This window comes from Bos indicus x Bos taurus, chromosome 8, assembly GCF_003369695.1.
Source record: "Bos indicus x Bos taurus breed Angus x Brahman F1 hybrid chromosome 8, Bos_hybrid_MaternalHap_v2.0, whole genome shotgun sequence".
In the NCBI taxonomy this organism is placed as follows: Eukaryota; Metazoa; Chordata; class Mammalia; order Artiodactyla; family Bovidae; genus Bos; species Bos indicus x Bos taurus.
In genome coordinates, this window is record NC_040083.1 from 31,834,638 (window position 1) to 31,859,295 (window position 24,658).

Below are 24,658 nucleotides of genomic sequence, written 5' to 3' on the forward strand. Positions count from 1 at the left end.
TTGCTTTTCCTATGATTCAACAGAACTTGGCGATTTGATCTCTGGCTCCTCTGCCTTTTCTGAATTGAGCTTGTACATCTGGACGTTCTTGGTTCACATACTGTTGTAGCCTAGCTTGAAGAAAGGAAGACACAAATGGAGATACACCTTACAAATGTATATGTATCTTGCAAAAGAATACTGCCTACTAGGTTTTCAGAGCATGTCCTGTGTCTGCTGTTTCTTAAAAAAAATTTTTTTTTAATGATATGACCTGCCTTGAAGAGGCTTTTTTGGGGGTAGTAGATTCTGCTTGCCATCAAAGGTCCCATGTGTGATAATTCATATTACTCTGATTAAAAATATATGGAGTCCCACTTAGCCTTTTAAACTACAGGCTATCTGATGTCTACCCTAAATTTAGAATTCCAAAAGTAATTTTACACTGTTTTGGAATGTGAGGTTTTCTTGTTACTATACTTTTAAAAGAAAAAATATATATTTAGATTATATAATGGCATAGATGGGAGGAGTGTGGAGGAAACTTGCCCTAATGAGCTAGTTCAAATCTGTCTGCTGAAGAACATTAATTCATGGCGATTCCAAATACTCTAAAATGAAAATAATGAATATAGATTGCATTTGAGGTAAGAGATAAGCTCTTTTTAGGAAATTTGATTTCCTTTTGATGCTGAAAACTCCATTTTTCTGCACTGGTGCCAGATTGAATCTTTGAGACAGTTTTGGAAGAAGTAGAAAAGGATAGCTTTATTTGCCAGACAAAAGGGTGTACAACAGAAAAATAATTCTGTCCATATCCCAGAGGATTTGATGAGAGATTTTTATTAATAGTGGTTCTGAGAAATGGAGTATTTCCTGTCATGTCAGTAAATAAGGATGTCACAGTCATCAGAGATTGCACTCCTCCAATGTGAACTCCCAAGCCCTTAAGGGCACTCAGGAAGGAGATCTGGCAGCCATCAGACTCAGCCACCCCCTATGATGAACCTCAAAGAAACTTAAGGTGTGAAAAACACAAGACACTTTAAGAGGATTGCTGATATACACATGAAAGGAATGATTTCAGTGAGCCCAGACTCTTGTATCTTCCCATAAATAGAAACGTCCTAAATTGTTTTACTTGGGATATATGGTTTTCTTCAATTAGCAGTAATCTTTTGATGTTCAGACTATGTGTCTTTTGTTACAAAGATTCTATATAACTCATCTCCTCCCTTTGCTTCCTCTCTTCAGTTACTTGAGATGCTGTCTCCCGTTCTTAACGTTCTAAAATTCCCACCAAATAAAACATCAGTCAGTTCAGTTCAGTCACTCAGTCATGTCCGACTCTTTGCAACCCCATGAATCGCAGCACGCCAGGCCTCCCTGTCCTTCACCAACTCCCGGAGTTCACTCAGACTCACGTCCATCAAGTCAGTGATGCCATCCAGCCATCTCATCCTCTGTCGTCCCCTTCTCCTCCTGCCCCCAATCCCTCCCAATATCAGAGTCTTTTCGAATGAGTCAACTCTACGCATGAGGTGGCCAAAGTACTGGAGTTTCAGCTTTAGCATCAGTCCTCCCAAAGAAATCCTAGGGCTGATCTCCTTCAGAATGGACTGGTTGGATCTCCTTGCAGTCCAAGGGACTCTCAAGAGTCTTCTCCAACACCACAGTTCAAAACTATCAATTCTTCGGCGCTCAGCTTTCTTCACAGTCCAACTCTCACATCCATACATGACCAAAGGAAAAACCATAGCCTTGACTAGATGGACCTTTGTTGGCAAAGTAATGTCTCTGCTTTTCAATATGCTATCTAGGTTGGTCATAACTTTCCTTCCAAGGAGGAAGCGTCTTTTAATTTCATGGCTATAGTCACCATCTGCAGTGATTTTGGAGCCCCCCCCCAAAATAATGTCTGCCACTGTTTCCACTGTTTCCCCATCTATTTCCCATGAAGTGATAAGACCAGATGCCATGATCTTCATTTTCTGAAGGTTGAGCTTTAAGCCAACTTTTTCACTCTCCACTTTCACTTTCATCAAGAGGCTTTTCAGTTCCTCTTCATTTTCTGCCATAAGGGTGTCATCTGCATATCTGAGGTTATTGATATTTCTCCTGACAATCTTGATTCCAGCTTGTGCTTCTTCCAGCCCAGCGTTTCTCATGATGTACTCTGCATATAAGTTAAATAAGCAGGATGACAATATACAGCCTTGACGTACTCCTTTTCCTATTTGGAACCAGTTTGTTGTTACATGTCCAGTTCTAACTGTTGCTTCCTGACCTGCATTTAGGTTTCTCAAGAGGCAGGTCAGGTGGTCCGGTATTCCCATCTGTGGAATTTTCCACAGTTTATTATGATCCACACAGTCAAAGGCTTTGGCATAGTCAATAAAGCAGAAATAGATGTTTTTCTGGAACTCTCTTGCTTTTTCCATGATCCAGCGGATGTTGGCAATTTGATCTCTGGTTTCTCTGCCTTTTCTAAAACCAGCTTGAACATCTGGAAGTTCATGGTTCACATATTGCTGAGGCCGGGTTTGGAGAATTTTGAGCATTACTTTACTAGCATGTGAGATGAGTGCAATTGTGTGGTTTTGAGCATTCTTTGGCATTACCTTTCTTTGGGATTGGAATGAAAACGGACCTTTTCCAGTCCTGTGGCCACTGCTGAGTTTTCCAAATTTGCTGGCATATTGAGTGCAACACTTTCACAGCATCATCTTTCAGGATTTGAAATAGCTTGACTGGAATTCCATCACCTCCACTAGCTTTGTTCCTAGTGATACTTTCTAAGGCCCACTTGACTTCACATTCCAGGATGTCTGTCTCTACGTGAGTGATCCCACCATTGTGATTATCTTGGTCGTAAAGATCGTCTTTATACAGTTCTTCTGTGTATTCTTGCCACCTCTTAATATCTTCTGCTTCTGTTAGGTCCATACCATTTCTGTCCTTTATCGAGCCCATCTTTGCATGAAATGTTCCCTTGGTATCTCTAATTTTCTTGAAGAGATCTCTAGTCTTTCCCATTCTGTTTTTTCCTCTATTTCTTTGCATTGATCACTGAGGAAGGCTTTCTTATCTCTTCTTGCTATTCTTTGGAACTCTGCATTCAGATGCTTATATCTTTCCTTTTCTCCTTTGCTTATCACTTCTCTTCTTTTCACAGCTATTTGTAAGGCCTCCTCAGTCAGCCATTTTGCTTTTTTTGCATTTATTTTACTTGAGGATGGTCTTGATCCCTGTCTCCTGTACAATGTCATGAAACTCTGTCCATACTTCATCAGGCACTCTGTCTATCAGATCTAGTCCCTTAAATCTATTTGTCACTTCCACTGTATAATCATAAGGAATTTGATCTAGGTCATACCTGAATGGGCTCAATAAAGGACAGAAATGGTATGGACCTAACAGAAGCAGAAGATATTAAGAAGAGGTGGCAAGAATACACAGAAGAACTGTACAAAAAAGATCTTCATGACCCAGATAATCACGATGGTGTGATCACTGACCTAGAGCCAGACATCCTGGAATGTGAAGTCAAGTGGGCCTTAGAAAAAAAAAAAGCTACACTACAAAAAAAGCTAGAGGAGGTGATGGAATTCCAGTCGAGCTATATCAAATCCTGAAATAGGATGCTGTGAAAGTGTTGCACTCAATATGCCAGCAAATTTGGAAAACTAAGCAGTGGGCACAGAACTGGAAAATGTCAGCTTTCATTCCAATCCCAAAGAAAGGCAATGCCATGGAATGCTCAAACTACCACACAATTGCACTCATCTCACATGCTAGTAAAATAATGCTCAAAATTCTCCAAGCCAGGCTTCAGCAATACATGAACCGTGAACTTCCAGATGTTCAAGCTGGTTTTAGAAAAGGCAGAGGAACCAGAGATCAAATTGCCAACATCCGCTAGATCATCGAAAAGCAAGAGAGTTCCAGAAAATCATCTATTTCTGCTTTATTGACTATGCCAAAGCCTTTGTCTGTGTGGATCACAATAAACTGTGGAAAATTCTGAAAGAGATGGGAATACCAGACCACCTCACCTGCCTCTTGAGAAATCTGTATGCAGGTCAGGAAGCAACAGTTAGAACTGGACATGTAACAACAAACTGGTTCCAAATAGGAAAAGGAATATGTCAAGGCTGTATATTGTTACCCTGCTAATTTAACTTATATGCAGAGTACATCATGAGAAACGCTGGGCTGGAAGAAGCACAAGCTGAAATCAAGATTGCGGGTAGAAATACCAATAACCTCAGATATGCAGATGACACCACCCTTATGGCAGAAAATGAAGAGGAACTGAAAAGCCTCTTGATGAAAGTGAAAGTGGAGAGTGAAAAAGTTGGTTTAAAGTTCAACATTCAGAAAACAAAGATCATGGCATCTGGTCCCATCACTTCATGGGAAATAGATGGGGAAACAGTGGAAACAGTGGCAGACTTTATTTTTTGGGGGGCTCCAAAATCACCACAGATGGTGTCTGCAGCCAGGAAATTAAAAGACGATTACTCCTTGGAAGGAAAGCTATGACCAACCTAGACAGCATATTGAAAAGCAAGACATTACTTTGCCAACAAAGGTCCATCTAGTCAAGGCTATGGTTTTTCCTTTGGTCATGTATGGATGTGAGAGTTGGACTGTGAAGAAGGCTGAGCACCAAAGAATTGATGCTTTTGAACTGTGGTGTTGGAGAAGACTCTTGAGAGTCCCTTGGACTGCAAGGAGATCCAACCAGTCCCTCCTAAAGGAGATCAGCCCTGGGATTTCTTTGGAAGGACTGATGCTAAAGCTGAAACTCCAGTACTTTGGCCACCTCATGCGTAGAGTTGACTCATTGGAAAAGACTCTGATGCTGGGAGGGATTGGGGGCAGGAGGAGAAGGGGACGACAGAGGATGAGATGGCTGGATGGCATCACTGACTCGATGGACGTGAGTCTGAGTGAACTCCGGTAGTTGGTGATGAACAGGGAGGCCTGGCGTGCTGCGATTCATGGGGTCGCAAAGAGTCGGACACGACTGAGTGAATGAACTGAACTGAACTGAGTGGTCAGTGGTTTTTCCTACTTTCTTCATTTTAAGTCTGAATTTAGCAATAAGGAGTTCATGATCTGAGCCACAGTCAGCTCCCGGTCTTATTTTTGTTGACTGTATAGAGTTTCCCCATCTTTGGCTGCAAAGAATATAATCAATCTGATTTTGCTATTGACCATCTGGTGATGCCCATGTGTAGAGTCTTCTCTGGTGTTGTTATAAGAGGGTGTTTGCTATGACCAGTGCGTTCTCTTGGCAAAACTCTATTAGTCTTCGCCCTGCTTCATTCCGTATTCCAAGGCCAAATTTGCGTGTTACTCCAGGTGTTTCTTGACTTCCTACTTTTGCATTCCAGTCCCCTATAATGAAAAGGGCATCTTTTTTGGGTGTTAATTCTAAAGGGTCTTGTAGGTCTTCATAGAACCATTCAGCTTCAGCTTCTTCAGCATTACTGGTTGGAGCACACACTTGGATTACTGTGATATTGAATGGTTTGCCTTGGAAACGAACAGAGATCATTCTGTCATTTTTGAGATTGCATCCAAGTACTGCATTTTGGACTCTTTTGTTGACCATGATGGCTACTCCATTTCTTCTAAGGGATTCCTGCCCACAGTTGTAGAATTTAACTCATCTGAGTTAAATTCACCCATTCCAGTCCATTTTAGTTTGCTGATTCCTAGAATGTCAACATTCACCCTTGCCATCTCCTGTTTGACCACTTCCAATTTGCCTTGATTCATTTATAGCTGTCAACTTAAAGGTTGGTAGTATTTTTTTAAAGTTAACTGTTCAGATGTGATGACTCTGACAAGTTTAGGATGTGTGAAGTGCTTTCAATCCCTTTACTTGTTTGAGGTATTTCTTGGCTGCTCCTCCCTTGATTAACAACTGTTGGAATCTGCCCTTTGGAACTCAGAGAAAGTCATAGATGCTGGAGACTTGCCTCCTAAAAATGGGGAACAAGAAAAAGGCCACCATTCCTGGGACTCCACAGGACCTAACTCAGTTTGACTCTTTAGATCAGATCAGATCAGATCAGTCGCTCAGTCGTGTCCGACTCTTTGCGACCCCATGAATCGCAGCATGCCAGGCCTCCCTGTCCATCACCAACTCCCGGAGTTCACTCAGACTCACGTCCATCGAGTCAGTGATGCCATCCAGCCATCTCATCCTCTGTCATCCCCTTTTCCTCCTGCCCCCAATCCCTCCCAGCATCAGAGTCTTTTCCAATGAGTCAACTCTTCGCATGAGGTGGCCAAAGTACTGGAGTTTCAGCTTTAGCATCATTCCTTCCAAAGAAATCCCAGGGCTGATCTCCTTCAGAATGGACTGGTTGGATCTCCTTGCAGTCCAAGGGACTCTCAAGAGTCTTCTCCAACACCACAGTTCAAAAGCATCAATTCTTCGGTGCTTAGCCTTCTTTACAGTCCAACTCTCACATCCATACATAACCACAGGAAAAACCATAGCCTTGACTAGAAGAACCTTTGTTGGCAAAGTAATGTCTCTGCTTTGGAATATGCTATTTAGGTTGGTCATAACTTTCCTTCCAAGCAGTAAGCGTCTTTTAATTTCATGGCTGCAGACACCATCTGTAGTGATTTTGGAGCCCAGAAAAATAAAGTCTGCCACTGTTTCCACTGTTTCCCCATCTATTTCCCATGAAGTGGTGGGACCAGATGCCATGATCTTTGTTTTCTGAATGTTGAGCTTGAAGCCAACTTTTTCACTCTCCACTTTCACTTTCATCAAGAGGCTTTTGAGTTCCTCTTCACTTTCTGGCATAAGGGTGGTTATACACAGGTACTAATGGAAGTGAATAGAGATCATTTTCACTAGTACTAAAATATGATGCAGGAACAAATGGAATTCATACATCTGTTTTGCTTTCCATGGAGACACAAAATGACCAATAAAGAGGTAACAGAGAAATGGCAGAAAGAGAGAAAGAGGTCTGACTCCTCATTTATTTTGGATTTCTATTATTGGGCATATATACTTTTAGGATTTTTATATGTTCATTTTGATCGATCCTTTATCGTTATGAAATATTCTTTACCATGGTTGTGATATTGTGATTTATAATAAGAAAAGTATATTTGGTCTTCCCATTTCTGACATAAACATCCCCAAACCTTGGAATTTCCTGAGAGGTAAGAGCAAGGAACGCCTTTATTATATAATATTCAGCCTTTTATCCTCAGTTTCCTGATATTGCTTCAGAGCTATAAAGAGGAAGTGAGTCTTGTTATTCATAAAAGTCCCTTTTAACCACAACTGAGTTTATGTTAATGAGGTGACTTTTAGAAGCCCTATAATGTTGGGGTACCAGTTTCCAGAGGATCCAACCTTATGGTTAGAAGGTTAGAATATTCAGCCCCACCCCTTGACCTCCTGGGAAGGGAGAGGTTCTTAAGACTCAATTCAATAACTAGTGACCAAGATTTAATCAATTGTGTCTATGTAATAAATCTTGCATTAAAAATCCCCAAATGGAGAGAGTTCAGTGAGTGTCCATGTTGATGGACAGTCAGGGAGGTGGTCTGCTCTAAGACAGCCTGGAAACTACACCCTTTCCCCCACACTTTGCCCTATTCATTTTTTAAATCTGGTTGTTTCCAAATAATATTCTTTTATAATAAGCCAGTAATCTAGTAAGTAAACTGTTTTCTTTGAGTTCTGTGAGCACCTCTAACAATTGAACCCAAGGCAGGGGTCCTCCAATCAATAGCTGGTTGGTCCAAAGCACAGGTGATAATCTGGGCTTGTGATTGTCATCTGAAGGAGGTGAAGTGCATTTTGTAGGACAGAGTCCTTAACTTGTTGTATATGATGCTACTGCAAGGAGATCCAACCAGTCCATTCTAAAGGAGATCAGTCCTGGGATTTCTTTGGAAGGAATGATGCTAAAGCTGAAACTCCAGTACTTTGGCCACCTCACACAAAGAGTTGACTCATTGGAAAAGACTCTGATGCTGGGAGGGATTGGGGCAAGAGAAGGGGACGACAGAGGATGAGATGGCTGGATGGCATCACTGACTCGATGGACGTGAGTCTGAGTGGACTCCGGAAGTTGGTGATGGACAGGGAGGCCTGGCGTGCTGCAATTCATGGGGTCACAAAGAGTCGTACATGACTGAGCGACTGATCTGATCTGGGTACATAAAAGTCTTCCCAGATGGCTCTAGTGGTAAAGACCTGCCTGCCAGTACAAGAGATATAAGAGACATGGATTCAATCCCTAAGTCAGGAAGATTCCCTGGAGGAGGAAAAGGCATCCCATCCCAATATTCTTGCCTGGAGAATCCTATGAACAGAAGAGCCTCGTGGGCTACAGTCCATAGGATTACAAAGAGTTGGACAGGATGGAAGCGGCTTAACACATGCACATGGACCTGATGCATAATGTCAGAACATTATGAGTTGAATTGTAGGACACACAACTGGTGTCTGCAGAATTGCTTGGTGGGAAATTGTGTAGGAAAAACTTCTTCTCTCACCTTGCCATTATAAATTGGTCCCAGATCCCTTTTAGTGGTAATTTGTTCTTTCCCCATATTTATTAATTCTGATATTTATATAGTTACCCCAGCTTTCTTACCCCAGTTTTGCATGTAGTTTCTTTTGCCATCCATCCTTTAATTTTTAATATATATATATATTTTTTAATATATATATATAGACATAGTACTCTTGAGTCATACTTTATCCATTTTGATTTTCTTTGAGTCATCAGTTCAGTTCAGTTGCTCAGTCATGTCTGACTCTATGTGACCCCATGAATCACAGCATGCCAGGCCTCCCTGTCCATCACCATCTCCTGGAGTTCACTCAAACTCACATCCATCAACTTGGTGATGCCATCCAGCCATCTCATCCTCTGTCATCCCCTTCTCCTCCTGCCCCCAACCCCTCCCAGCATCAGAGTCTTTTCCAATGAGTCAATTCTTTGCATGAGGTGGCCAAAGTACTGGAGTTTCAGCTTTAGCATCATTCCTTCCAAAGAAATCCCAGGGCTGATCTCCTTCAGAATGGACTGGTTGGATCTCCTTGCAGTCCAAGGGACTCTCAAGAGTCTTCTCCAACATTACAGTTCAAAAGCATCAATTCTTGGAGCTCAGCTTTCTTCCAAGTCCAACTCTCGCATCCATACATGACCACTGGAAAAACCATAGCCTTACTTTATCCATTTTGGTTATCCATTACTATTATTTGGATTTGGCTTTTGAAAGCATTGTTAATTTACTATAAATATCAGCATAGATTGATTTAAGTGTACCTCCTCACTACTTATGTTCTGTTGTCTTATATGTTTTTTGTTGATGGTATTCTCAGTGTTGCCAGAGTACCATTGATGGGGCCAGCAACACTGGAGGCAAAAGAATTTACCCATGACTTATTCATGTCAGTGTATGGCAAAAACCACTACAATATTGTAAAGTATTTAGCCTCCAATTAAAATAAACAAATAAATTAAAAAAAAAATAATTTGTGAGTTGGAAGAGTAGAAAGCAAGTTATATTGAGTACATTGTAAAGGAGCAGGGAGTGAGACCAAGAGGGAGTCTGTGCAGGGGGAGAGAAATTGGGCTTCTTTTCTTGTTCCCTCTGGTTACTGTTGGGTTAATGTTCCACCCATTTGGTGATTAGGGCAGGGCTCAGTCTTCCTGGGGAGAAGGCAATGGTACCCCACTCCAGTGCTCTTGTCTGGAAAATCCCATGGACAGAGAAGCCTGGTGGGATGCAGTCCATGAGGTTGCTAAAAGTCAGACAAGACTGAGCAACTTCACTTTCACTGTTCACTTTCATGCATTGGAGAAGTAAATGGCAACCCACTCCAGTGTTCTTGCCTGGAGAATCCCAGGGACAGGGGAGCCTGGTGGGCTGCCATCTATGGGGTCGCACAGAGTCGGACACGACTGAAGCAACACAGCAGCAGCAGCAGCAGCAGCAGCAGCAGTCTTCCTGGAATGCCAACTACTTATGATTGCTTGTAATGTTCCATGGGCAGAGGGTGTGATGGTCTTATCTTGAAGTGACCTCCCCTAAGATAGCTGTTCAGTTGTTCATCTCTACAACTTTCCTGCCTTCTCTTGAATAGAACATACTTTAATATGCTATTTCATCTTAACTATTTATCCTAATATTCTAATTCATCATCTCTCTTTAATTTTCTTTTTGGCACTTGTATTCATGTATATATCTTGCAAATTGATCTAGATTTTCCATAGGCAAACTGATTTTAAGGGTACAAAGAAAAAGAGGGCTCCAAATATCATGAAATAAATGATTAGGAAATAAAAACATTATGTCTAAATCTATTTCTGTAAACTTTCTATGATATATTTTTAAAAAATTATCCTAATTTAGAAATTTACTTATTTGGCACAGCTTTTAAATAGGGTAAAATATGATTTTATTAAAACAAGTACAACTATATGATAGCTTATTCTAATGTCATCATATTTTATCCAATAGAATCCATATGTTTTATTGAATAGTTTTATGTACCCTAACTCGAGTAAGAAAAAAGCTTTAGATTGTGAAAAGATTCACATACAAAAAATATGTAGCAATCAGAACAATCCTATATCTAGACAGAGCTAAGATAATCAGTTTCTTCTGTGAAACATATTCAAGAAGTTTTATACTGAACATGTAAGATGTATGAACCTGACAAAGACATAATAAGAAAATTTAACAAAGTAAAAACATAATACCAAATTTATGAAGCAAATATGAATTACACTTTAACACTCAAAGGCAAGAAATATTGTATTTCTTTAATACTCAAAATCATGTCAAATGTGGCCTAAATACCAATCAATAAGCCATGATTATATATATATATATATAAATGTCAGACATTATGGTGGCTCTTCTGACACACAAAGGACATTCAACACTCCCAGGCTCTTAGGGTTCTAGAAAAATTGGGAAGGGACCAGGTTTGTCAGTAGTTTTGTTTCTTCTGCAATAGTTATATGGCTATATGAATACTGTGTATTTCAACCTGTACTGGATGCAAATTCTCACCATGGTTTGGACATGTCTGTTCACCTCTTCCACCACACTGAGCCATGGAGATGTTCACTGTGAGTGGAAGGTTGTGTGTTTAGATGGCAGTTTTACCAGGTATCACAAGCCTAGTCCTATTCATCATATTCAGAGCATCCCATCTAAACTGACTTCCATCTTCTACCACTCAGAGGAACTTGCAGCTCCATTCTCATTCCCATTTTCAAAGAAAATACCTGAAATTAAAATCCTCTCCTTTTATTTCTCAAAGCGCACACCTTTTTTCCTTCCCTTCTCACACAATCCAGTTAATTATTCTAAGAGCCTAATCTTTGGCAAATAAAGTCCACTTTTCTCTCTTCTAGAAGTTAGTAAAATCTCTGTCTTCAAAATGAAAAGCCTCATGTCCCCTCTTCAGGTGGTATCTGACATTCTTTCATGACTAGACTACAGTTGAGAAAACAGTTAATTTCATAACTGGTAATTCTGCTGCATTAACTTTTAAAATATACCTCTTTCCTTTACATACTTATTTCTGTAGTGAAGGCTGTGTTTTTGTCTATGTAGGTGAAATGTTACATTACCATGCAATATTACATAACTATAGACACCATAAGGATTCAGAGTGAAAGGTACAATACTACTCCAGGTGGAGAATCTCCAAACCACATGTTTGTAAAGTGTTAAGCCTAGTGATCTTCAAAATTCACACAAAAAATATTAAAAGAAGGTAGTCATGAGGTTAATTTCCATGAAAAATAAATGTGCAAGCGTACATGCCTATCCTAATGCCTCTCAGCCAGTACAATTCTGCTCTTTAATACACCATGAGATAAAATGAAGGCTCCCCAAAATGATGAAGCAAAATAAACTCAGATAAATTTATTTTCAAATCAGATAGTTTCTGATATTTGCTGATTATAGTTATCACTAGTTACATTAAGCAATTAACTTGTAAGCTAAATATTTAATCAGCAAATGAAGTTGATTGGAGGAGAAAGAAATTTAGCTTTGATGTTAGTAAAAATTTGAATTTTAGGCAAGATGGAGGACTAGGGAGATGATTACAAAAGTCTAGAAAATAAATAATATTTTGAATAAAAGTGAAGAAGAAACTGAGAGACTGGAGAAAAAATACGGAGTGGAATGCAGTCATGGAATGTTATAAGGAAGTGTTGGTAAAGGTTAGAGAGGTACCTGGGCTGATGGCCCTATTATCTCAGAGAGCTTTTAATCCTTTTCAGATATCTAAGATTTTATATCATTGCTTATTTTTAGGTTTGAAAAATCAAAGCCCACACAAATATTGTGGCAGGACCAGTATCACACCTCAGTCTAATTCCAAGGTACATGTTCCTGATAATATGGCACCTGTTGGCCACATGTTTTGGGAGAGGCAGGGTGAATGGGAAGAATCTATTTTGTATTTTTTGGTATTTTGATCTTAGGAAACAGATGTTAGGCTGTATTATTAAATGAACATTTTAAAATGATTCCAACATGGTGAATTTGTCTACCTTAATTATGTCAGTAAATGCAAGCTGAACGGTTGAAAATAATCATTTGAGGCCTAAGAAAATGTGAAATAAAATTAGCTTTAATGTCAAATGGTAACTGTTGCATAAGCATGGAGAATTCCAAACTAACAACATCAACAGGGTAAACCTACTAATAGCCAATTAAGCTGGTTATGACTATTGGCCTTTCAGTTAAATCTTTTGGTCTGCTCTTAAGTAAAACTATACCCTCATTAGAGTGCAACCTAGCTCCCATATTCAGAAGATGGTTTAGTCATTGCTCTAATACAGATTTATGTAGACTGTATCTGCTTAATTAGTGAAAAAAGAGAAACTCAAGGAAACCCTAACTGAATCTGTTATGAAATTTAAAAATGAAAACTGAAGAAAAAAAATTAATGTCTCTTAATTCTATCTTATTTTATGTAACTCTCAAGATTTTGAGAACTTTCAAAAGTTGAGGAGAAATCTTTTTAGAAATCCATTATCTCCTATGTATACATATGTATATATAAGTTCATTATATATATGTATACATTTATGAGTATTTGCTACAATATGTATATACACATATGTATTTAATCAAATACTTGTAAGTATGCATATATGTATAAGGTATGTATCTACATATATAATAGTAGTAGTGTTCAGTTGACATTAGTCATGTTCTACTCTTTGCCACCCCATGGACTACAGCCCGCCAGGCTTCTCTATCCATGGAATTTTCCAGAATTTTCCTAACCCAGGGATCAAACCCACATATGTATCTGCTGTACTGGCAGACAGATTCTTCACCACATGAGCCATCTGGGAAGCCCATCATCTACATACATACTTACGCATATATGCATACATATATTCACAAGCTTTATATATATATATATGGATATTAAATAATTTTGTGATTTGTTCTAGACATTCTTTTCAATAAACTTTAAATTTTAGAATCGTTTTATGTTTGCAAGAACACTGCAAAGATAGTTCAACGAGTTTCCATACTCTACACCCAGTTTGCTCTATTTAAGAAATCTTAAATTAGAAATCTTAAAGTAAATTGTTAAAATTCATTTGCCTATATTGGTATATCATTATTAACTAAAGTCTAACTTCTATTCAGATTTCCTTACTTTTTACCTAATGTCCTTCAACTGTTCCAGGATTCCATATGGGACTATATGACATTTTGTTGTCATATTTCCATGAGCTCCTACTGCTTGGCTCTGACTTCTTCTAAGCACTCTTTTTGTGGCTTAACCTTCACTGTAACTCCACAAGTTTGAGGCCCAATTTACAGATGAGAAAATCATGACTTTTAGGTATCCTAGCAAAGTAATGCTCAAAATGCTCCTAGCTAGGCTTCAACAGTATGTGAACCAAGAGCTTCCAGATGTTCAAGATGGATTTAGAAAAGGCAAAGGAACCAGAGATCAAATTGCCAACATCCGTTGGATCCTAGAAAAAGCAAAAGAATTCCAGAAAAGCATCTACTTCTGCTTCATTGACTATGCTAAATCCTTTGATTGTGTGAATCACAACAAACTGTGGAAAATTCTTAAAGAGATGGGCATATCAGACCACCTTACCTGTCTCCTGAGAAATCTGTATGTAAGTCAAGAACAAACAGAACCAGACATGTGACAGCAGACTGGTTCCAAATTGGGAAAGGAGTACGTCAGGGCTGAATATTGTCACCTTGCTAATTTAACTTATATGCAGAGTACATCATGCCAAATGCCAGACTGGATGAAGCACAAGCTGGAATCAAGATTGCTGGGAAAAATATCAGTGACCTCAGATATGCAGATGACACCAGTCTAATGGCAGAAAGTGAAGAGGAACTAAAGAGCCTCTTGATGAAAGTGAAAGAGGAGAGTGATACTGCTGGGTTAAAATTCAGCATTCAAAAAACTAAGATCATGGCATCTAGTTCCATCACTCCCTGGCAAATAGATGGGGAAATGCTGGAAACAGTGACAGACTATTTTCTTGGGTTCCCAAATCACTGCAGATGGTGACTGCAGTCTTGAAATTAAAAGACACTTGCTCCTTGGAAGAAAAGCTATGACAAACTAGACAGCATATTAAAAAGCAGAGACATTACTTTGCCAACAAAGGTCCATCTAGTCAAGGCTGTGGTTTTGATGCTTTTGAACTGTAGTTTTGGAGAAGACTCTTTAAGAGTCCCTGGGACTACAAGGAGATCAAACCAGTCAATCCTAAAGGAAATCAGTCCTGAATATTCATTGGAAGGACTGATGCTGAAACTTCAATCCTTTGGCCACCTGATGCAAAGAACTGACTCATTGGAAAAAAATTTGATGATGGGAAAGATTGAGAGCAGGAGGAGAAAGGGAGGACAGAGGATAAGATGGTTGGATGACATCACTGATGCAAAGGACATGAGTTTGAGTAGGCTCTGGGAGTTGGTGATGGACAGGGAATACTGGCATGCTACAGTCCATGGGGTCGCAAAGAGTCGGACATGACTGAGAAACTGGACTGAACTGAACTGATGCATTTATTTATTATATAGCTCCCCTAATTATTAATAATATCTATGATAACAGGATTTATGTCTCTTGTTTACTATCTCAGTATTAATCATAGTACCTTACACATGCTGGGTGGTTTGTAAATGTTTGTTGAATGAATAGTGTCTGAATTGTTCCCTCACATACCCTTCAGATACATCTCAGTATTCTCTGGTGATGTGTCCACTGGCATCATCATATGTGTTTTTCTGTAGCAATTATGATGCACCTCTTTTCTTTTCTGAAGTTCTAATACTTTGGCCACCTGATGTGAAGAACTGACTCATTGGAAAAGACCCTGATGCTGGGAAAGATTGAAGGCAGGATGGGAAGGGGATGATAAAGGATGAGATGGTTGGATGGCAGCACCAACTCGATGGACATGAGTTTGAGCAAGCTCCAGGTGTTGGTGATGGACAGGGAAGAGTGGCATGCTGCAGTCAATGGGGTCACAAAGAGTCGGACATGGCTGAGCTACTGAACTGAACTGAGGTACGTTAAGGAAGAATACATGGGGATTTAAATCAGGACTCTCCCATTTTTGATATCAACTTTTTATACTATACCTCCGCCACTTTTATTTATATAATTTTACCCAAACTGGCTTAGAGTAAATAGAGTGAAGACATGTTGGACCACATGTAACACTTCAAAAAGCACACTGTAAAGTTATATATGAAAAACAGAGTAATGGGTTGACGCATTTCTCCATATTTCTCTACGATTTTATTTTGATTATACTTTTACTGTAATATACAAATTAGAGTTAGTAGCCAATATTGTGATGGTCAGTATTAAGTGAAAGTGAAAATGATAGTCGCTCAGTCATGTCAGACTTTTTGTGACTACATGGACTGTAGCCCACCAGACTCTTCTGTCCATGGAATTCTCCAGGTAAGAATACTGGGGTGGGTAGCTGTGCCCTTCTCCAGGCCAGTGATAATCGTTCCACAAAGTACTGAGATCTTCAGCTTTTCTTGTGAGTGGAGCTAGACACACAGACCTATGACCATGAACACTGAAATCAAAGATCCATTGTTTATTTTCAGTTTAGAGTTCATGGGGCTGCTCAGCTTAAGAGGACCCACAGGATCTTGGGCAATGAGCACTGCAACAGTGCCCCTGACACTGGTGACTGGGGTTCTTCCCTTGCCTTTCTCAATTTCCGGATGCTATGATCTAAATTTTTGTGTTGTCCCAACTTTATATATCAAAATCCTCATCCCCAAATATGATGATAGTAGGTGGGCCTTTGGGGGATGCTCATGAGAATGGAGCTCTCAGGAATGTAAATAGCACTTTATAAAACACAAAGATATCCCTTGCCCCTCACATCATATGAGGACACATGGAGAAGTTGCTGGTTACAAATCAGGAAGGGGGCGTTCAGTGAAATGTGACCAGACTGCTGCCTTTATCTTTGACTTTCCAGCTTCTAGAACAGTGAGGTATAAATTCTGATGTTTATAAGCTAACCAACTTTATAATAGCAGCCTAAATGGACTAAGACACAATCCCATGGACAGAGGAGCCTGGCGGGCTATAGTCCATGGGGTTGCAAAAGAGTTGGAAGAAACTTAGTGACTGAACCATAAGACTTTTACTATATAACTGGGAAGAAATCTCTTCTCAGCTATATGAGTCATTTATAAGTCAGATTTAGTTTATCCAAGCAATAGATGTGTGAAGGTTCCCCTACGCCCAGTCATTTTGTTGTGTACTAATGTTTTATTTTAGTACAATTATAAGATTGAAAGAGATTTAAGGGGACATTTATTTATGGTTTTCAAAGTGTGCATTGTAAAACATTAATGACATGCAAAAATTAATCTTCAGGGTCATACACTAGTTTTTATTTTGAACATAGAGTAGAAAATTAGAATATATCAGGTATCAATCACATACATTCAATGCCTGTATAGTCTAGAAAATATTGAAGTATATTAGTATCAGAGGTAAATATTGTTTCCTAAAGCCTGCATGTATTTGTTAAGGATCGTGTCAAAGGTATTTTTAACAGGGGGCATATTCAAAGCAAGATTGAAAAGCACTACTTGAACCCCATATGCTTCGCTTAAATATTTCCAGAGATTCACTACCTACTCTAACTAATTCAGTGTTGAACTAATTCTATATAACCATAAAAAACATTCCAATTTTTTAGTTGGAATAAAAATTACCATCATTTCTATCCTTCCTTTTATTTCCCTTTTAAGCACTATGTCCATTATGAAGGAGATCAGCCCTGGGATTTCTTTGGAAGGAATGATGCTGAAGCTGAAATTCCAGTACTTTGGCCACCTCATGCGAAGAGTTGACTCATTGGAAAAGACTCTGCTGCTGGGAGGGATTGGGGGCAGGAGGAGAAGGGGACGACAGAGGATGAGATGGTGATGGCATCGCTGACTCGATGGACATGAGTCTGAGTGAACTCTGGGAGTTGGTGATGGACAGGGAGGCCTGGCGTGCTGCGATTCATGGGGTCGCAAAGAGTCGGACACGACTGAGCGACTGATCTGATCTGAAGCACTATGTGTGTGCGTGTGGTAAGTCGCTTCATTTGTGTCCAGCTCTTTGCTACCCCAAGGGCTGTAGCCCATTAGACTCCTCTGTCCATGGGATTCTCCAGGTAAGAATACTGGAGTGGGTTGCCACGCCCTCCTCCAAGGGATCTTACCAACCAAGGGGTTGAACACTTGTCTCTTCTATCTCCTGCACTGAGAGGCGGGTTCTTTACCACTAGCGCCACCTGGGCAGCCCTTTAAGCACTATGCAGTACGCCTAATCTTTCTATTGCATTTTAGCTTTTTAAGCCTTTTTATTTATTTGAAACATTATTTTCAGTATTATCTTACCTTGGCAAAGTGTTTGTATTCCTTTTGACACTTATAACAAAATATTCTCATTCTTCATGTTTCTAACTTGTCTTAGTTTCTTTGTAGTCCATTAATAAGTAATTGTAGAAAAAGTTACCATGATTCATAAACTAAAGGCTTTGTGATATCTATCAAAATCTTCTATAATTGCAGATGCATGTACACAGTATTATAATGTGAGCTATTATCAAATTATTTGTAGCCAGTAATCTGTCCTGATCATTGAAGGAAAAATACATATCCTCTGGAAAGTGGCATGAATGTAGTGACCTGGGGAGATCACATTTGTCAGCATTTGCATTTGCTGTCTAGGCCAGGCATTTAGCCCTACAGAATTTGCAGCTTCTAGTGCTTTTTAATGAATTCACTGTAGATGGCTAAAGGCTGAGTAAAAAGAAAAACTGGTGCAAATAGAGAATTACCATACAAAACCTGACTGTCAGTTCTAATTTAGATCCTTCTACTCCTGTGACTTCAGGTTAAGCAGGCACACCTCTGAGCTGCTGCTACAGGCAAGCAATTCCAGGAGTGGTTAGTAGCTTGGCCACTTGATACCCCAAATATCTTTCTTTAACTGCTTAGAGGGCTTGGCCCGCTTTCCACAGCCAAGTTTATCTCTTTGGTAAGACATCAGTACCATTTAATGTCATGGGCAATTTGTATTGGATCAGTTACATGCTGGCTTAATGCAGCAGAAGTTTTGACATTATTATGAAACATTTACATCATAAAAGTTATGAAAAATCCTGTTTGCCTAAAATACTTTGACATTTCACTCTGCTTACAGAAAGAGGCCAAATTATGGATTTTCTTTTTAATGTTGAAGGGTTGATTCACTTCTCATTAATTAAATCTCCAAAGTATTTGGAATTAAGCTGTCAGGTTTTATAAATGAAGCAAAAGTCATTCTAATTTCTCATTTGGAGTATCTCAGAATTTAAATTACACCTCTAAGAGAAGAAGAAAGCACTGCAATTGTGCCTTGACTATTTGTATATCCCTGCCGAAAAATGAGAATAATTCATTTTTATTACTCTGACATAAATAATAATGAAGCGGCAGCAAAACATCTTTCAGCTAAAGCAGCATAGTAAACCTGTTTCAGTACCTAGTCAAAAGACTGCAGGGAGGATCTGGGCATATCCATTAGAAGGTGCTATGTTATAAATCTATGAGCTAACCTAGAGCACAGTAATCTTCATAAATTATTCTTAAAATTAAGACCTCTTTTGTTTCCAAAACCTCATGGTTACACTGCAGATATACTAGAATTGCATAAATGATTTAAACAAGTTAATAAGCATTTAGCCATATAACATATACTGAACACAGAGCAGAGATAGAAGAAATAGCAATGTGTCACTATCCAGGAGAAATTTAAAATCTACTATGGGTTCAGGAATATGATGTATGTCAAGGTCCATTAAAGACCCCATAAACCAAAAGAATTAGAGGATATAATAAAATCTATATTATGGAAAACATAACATATTAAATGGGCCTCAAGGAAAAATTGGGTTCATATATTTAGAAATATAGGAGAAGGATTTTGGAATGGGATTGTTAAATATTGGTGGGTTTCCCTAAATACCTTAATCATAAGAATTACTTGGGCCACATCTTAGGACATTTCAGCTGCTAGGACAGACTATCACAGTCCGAGCAGCTTGTAAAATAGAACTTTATACCTAGTACCACAGTTCTAGATGCCAGGGAATTCAAGATTGATACGCTGGCATATTCAGTGTCCAGTGAGATGCAGATCCTTTTTTAAAGAAGACTCTCTTTGTACTGAGTCCCCACAAGCAGGAAAGGAGCTCCCTTAGATGTCTTATAAGGGCACTGATTCTCCACAGGAACTCTACCCTCTCGATCTAATCAACTGCTAAGACTCCAAATCCAAATACCATCACACTGGGGACAGGATTTAACATAAGAATTTTTAGGGGAAGCAGACATTCAGTCTACAGCAGAAAGAATGTTATAGGGTAGTATACATATCATGCCTGATGAATTAAGAAAGTCATTATATGGACAGAGTTGAGTGGAGATACAAATTTTTAACTAAAAGAAAATAAATCAAAGCCCTTGATCTACTGTCCCATTTTCCATTTCCTTTTATAGAAAAACTCTGAAAGATATGTATATTCTTTATGAACCTGATCCTGGTATTTCCTCTTATATTATCTTGAACACATAAGAAAATCAGCCTTTTTCCCACTATTAGGCTCTTTTCAAGGTCAAAAAAGGTTTCCATCTGGTCAATTCTAATGTCAGTTTTCAGTGTTCATCAGTTAGTATCCAATGTCCTGGTTTCTCGGGGACTGAATGTTTCCCTGTACATGGGGTGTTAGTGATAAAGTCAGGAGCATCCTGAGTAAAATGGGATGATTGGTCACCTCCTCCTTTTGGAATCAGTCTCCTTACTTGACCTGAGGGACCACATTTTGATGTTCCTTGTTCTGTTGCTACTTTCCTGGCTTCTACCTCTCTGACCTCATTTTCTTTCATCTCCATCACTCAGCTTATACCACACTGGCTTCCATGGTGTCTCTGGACCATTGGATTAATGCTGTCAAGAGTATTTGTGCTTTTTCTTTGCTTTGTCTCTAATGCTCTCATGTTGTGCCTAGAGATATCTGCTTGACCCACTCTGTCACTTCATTTAGGTCTCTGCAGTAATGTCACCTTCACAAAGGTACCACTTATGAGTGCCATATATGTCACACTTGTCTCTATTGCTTTAGGCTTTTTTATCCTTCATGAAATTTATCAACATCTGATTATTTTATACTTGTATACTATGCATAAATATATTTAACATATCAATATGTATTTACTATATAATAATGTAAATATAACATAAAACACATTCTCCAACTAATATTTTTTATTTGATTTATACTACATATTTCATTTTCAATTGAATTTATTTATTTTTAATTGAAGGATAATTGCTTTACAGTATTGTGTTTGTTTCTGCCAAGCTTCAACAAGAATCAGCAATATCTATACCTATGTGGGAAATCGTGAAAGAGATGGGAATACCAGACCACCTGATCTGCCTCTTGAGGAATCTGTATGCAGGTCAGGAAACAACAGTTAGAACTGGACATGGAACAACAGACTGATTCCAAATAGGAAAAGGAATATATCAAGGCTGTATATTGTCACCCTGTTTATTTAACTTATATGAAGAGTACATCATGAGAAACACTGGACTGGAAGAAGCACAAGCTGGAATCAAGATTGTCAGGAGAAATATCAATAACCTCAGATATGCAGATGACACCACCCTTATGGCATAAAGTGAAGAGGAACTCAAAAGCCTCTTAATGAAAGTCAAAGTGGAGAGTGAAAAAGTTGGCTTAAAGCTCAACATTCAGAAAACGAAGATCATGGCATCCCGTCCCATTACTTCATGGGAAATAGATGGGGAAACAGTGGAAACAGTGCAGACCTTATTTTTTGGGGCTCCAAAATCACTGCAGATGGTGACTGCAGCCATGAAATTAAAAGATGCTTACTCCTTGGAAGGAAAGTTATGACCAACCTAGATAGCATATTCAAAAGCAGAGACATTAGTTTGCCAACAAAGGTCCGTCTAGTCAAGGCTATGGTTTTTCCTGTGGTCATGTATGGATGTGAGAGTTGGACTGTGAAGAAAGCTGAGCGCCGAAGAATTGATGCTTTTGCACTGTGGTGTTGGAGAAGACTCTTGAGATTTCCTTGGATTGCCAGGAGATCCAACCAGTCCATTCTGAAGGAGATCAGCCCTGGGATTTCTTTGGAAGGAATGATGCTAAAGCTGAAACGCCAGTACTTTGGCCACCTCGTGCGTAGAGTTGACTCATTGGAAAAGACTCTGATGCTGGGAGGGATTGGGGGCAGGAGGAGAAGGGGACGACAGAGGATGAGATGGCTGGATCACATCACTGACTCAATGGACGTGAGTCTGAGTGAACTCCGGGAGTTGGTGATGGACAGGGAGGCCTGGCGTGCTGCGATTCATGGGGTCGCAAAGAGTCGGACATGACTGAGCGACTGAACTGAACTGATACCTATGTCGCTTCCCTCATGAACATCCCTTCCACCTCTCTCCCCATCCCGTTCTTCTAAACTGTTACATTTTTAAACAGTAATAACTTAAATCAGATTTTTTTTTTTGGTCAGGTTTTATGCTTTTATTATCACAAACCAAATGTCCACACTAGCTATCTTCATTTTCCTCACTGTGCAGTCTGGCATTGGGATCGGTGATTCTGATGGCCAGCTGGGCTGCTTTTTCTACAGTGGCCTTATGGTTCTTGGAGGAGACGTTGTGAGCAATCTTAGCACAGTAAGATTTGTTGCACATCAGCAGCGCCTCAAGCTCCTTGACGTTGTGGACCAGGAACTTCCAGAAGCTGCTGGGCAGCATGTGCTTGGTTTTCTTGTTGCTCCCTTAACCGATGTTGGGCATCAAGATCTGGCCCTTGAATCTTCCGTGCACCCTGTTGTCAACGCCTCTGGGCTTCTGCCAGTTCCGCTTGATTTTGACATATCGGTCTGACTGATGCCTAATGAACTTCTTGGTCCTCTTTTTGATGATCTTAGGCTTCACGAGGGGTCTGAGGGCAGCCATGATGCCAAGTCAGAGATGGCTCCAGATTTTTTTTTTTAATTAATTTTGTTTATATTTTGTTAAAATATTTTTTACCTTTTTTTTTTTCAAGAAAAATTTTAACATTCTTTACCTCTATATCCTCTTAATGTCTAATTTTGGTATTTAATGCATTTTCTTAGTTTTTTCAAAGATCAAGCTTTCATTCTTCTTCATATTTCATATTGTTTTTGTTTTCCATTTTGCAAATCTCTATTACTATAAGTAACTCTACTACTTCCTTCCACCCACTTTCTTTAAGATTATTTTGCTCTTTTCCAACTTCTAGATTTAGAAGCCACCTTCTTACTTTTCAATTTTTAAATGTTTTTTCCTTATTTAATATTTACAACTTTTTATTTGCCAATAACCACAGATTAACAGGAAGTTGCAAAAATAGTACACAGAGTCCCAGTTTTCCCCAGCAGTAAGATCTTACACATAACTACAGTGCAACTTCAAAATCAACATATTGACAGTGGTATCATACTACTAACGAGAGTATAGACCTTATTTGGTTTCACCAGGTTTTACATGCATTCATTTGTGGGTGTTTGTAGCTCTGTATAGTTTTAGTGCATTTTAGACATTCATGTAATCAACACCACAATCAAGATACGGAACTGTTCCATCAGCAAAAAGGAACTTCTTGTGTTACCCTTTATAATCACCTATATCTCATACCCCCTCCAGTCCCTATCCCTGGCAACCATCAATATGTTCTTCACTTCTATAATTTTGTCATTTTAAAAACTGGAAATGTTATACAAATACAGTCATACAGTAGGAGACCTTTTAATACTGGCCTTTTTCGTTCCTCATAATGCGCTTGAGGTTCATCCAAGTTGTGTGTATCAAAAGTCTCTTTCTTTACATTGCAGGGTAGTTCCCATGGTGTGCGTGGTTGGTTTAACCACATGCTCATCTGCTGGACATCTAGGTTGTCCTGTTTGGTGTTATTACAAATGAAAGTGCTAAGAAGATCTTGTGCCAAAATAGGTTTTCATTTCTGTGGGATACATGTCCAGGAAAACAATTGCTGAGGTATTAAAGTATGTGTGTGTTTATTAGAAGTTTTCAGACTTTTTTTTTTTTTTCCAGAGTGACTTACCGTTTTGCATTCCATCCAGCTCATATGCTCAGCAGCATCTGGTATTTTCACTATTTTTTCAAAAAATTTTGGCCACACACTGAGGCATGTGGCATCTTAGTTCCCCAGCTAGGGATCAAACCCATGCCCCCAGCATTGAGAGGCAGAGTCTCAACCACTGAACTGCCAGGGAAGTCCCCATTTTCAGTATTTTTTCTTTAGCTGTTCTCATAGTCAAAATTCCTTGTGGTTTTAATTTGCATCCCCCGATTACTAGTAAGATTCAACATCTTTTCTTGTGCTTGCTTGCCGTCCACATTTCCTCTTTAGTGCTATGTCTATTCATGTCTTCTGCTCATTTACTAATTGGATTGTTTATATTTCACTCTTGACTTCATACAGTATATTCTATATTGGTCTAGATAAATGGTTTGCAAGTAATTTCTCCCAATAATTTCTTCCTCTTAAATTCTTTGCAGGGCAAAAGTTTTTAATTTTGATGAAGTCCAATATATCAATTTTTTCCTTTTAGGATTGTGCTTTTGGGGTGAAGGCCAAGAATTTATTGCCTAGCCCAGGTTTTTTTTTTTTCCCAAGATTTTTTTTCCCTAAAAGTTTTATAGTTTTACATCTGTTTACATCTTACATCTAAGCTTATGATATATTTTCAATTAATTTTTGTATAAGGTATGCAGTTTAGGGCAAACTTCATTTTCTTTGCAAATTGCACCAACTTCATTTATTGAAAAGACTATTACCCTTCCTCCATTGAATTGCTTGTGTACCTTTATCAAAATCATTTGGCCATATATACCATGCTGTCTTGATCCCTGTAGCTTCATAGTAAGTCTGCAGTCAGGTAATGTGAGTCCTCCAAATGTCTCTTCTTCAAAACTGATTTAGCTTAATTAATTTTACACCTGGATATTTTCATCCTTTCCCATTTGTCTCCTGCT

At 39.0% G+C, this 24,658-nt stretch overlaps 1 pseudogene; it reads right to left on the reverse strand.

Moving 5' to 3' along the window:
- Positions 1-22,180: 22,180 nt before the first annotated feature.
- On the reverse strand, positions 22,181-22,615 carry LOC113897429 (annotated as a pseudogene).
- Between the last annotated feature and the right edge of the window lie 2,043 nt (positions 22,616-24,658).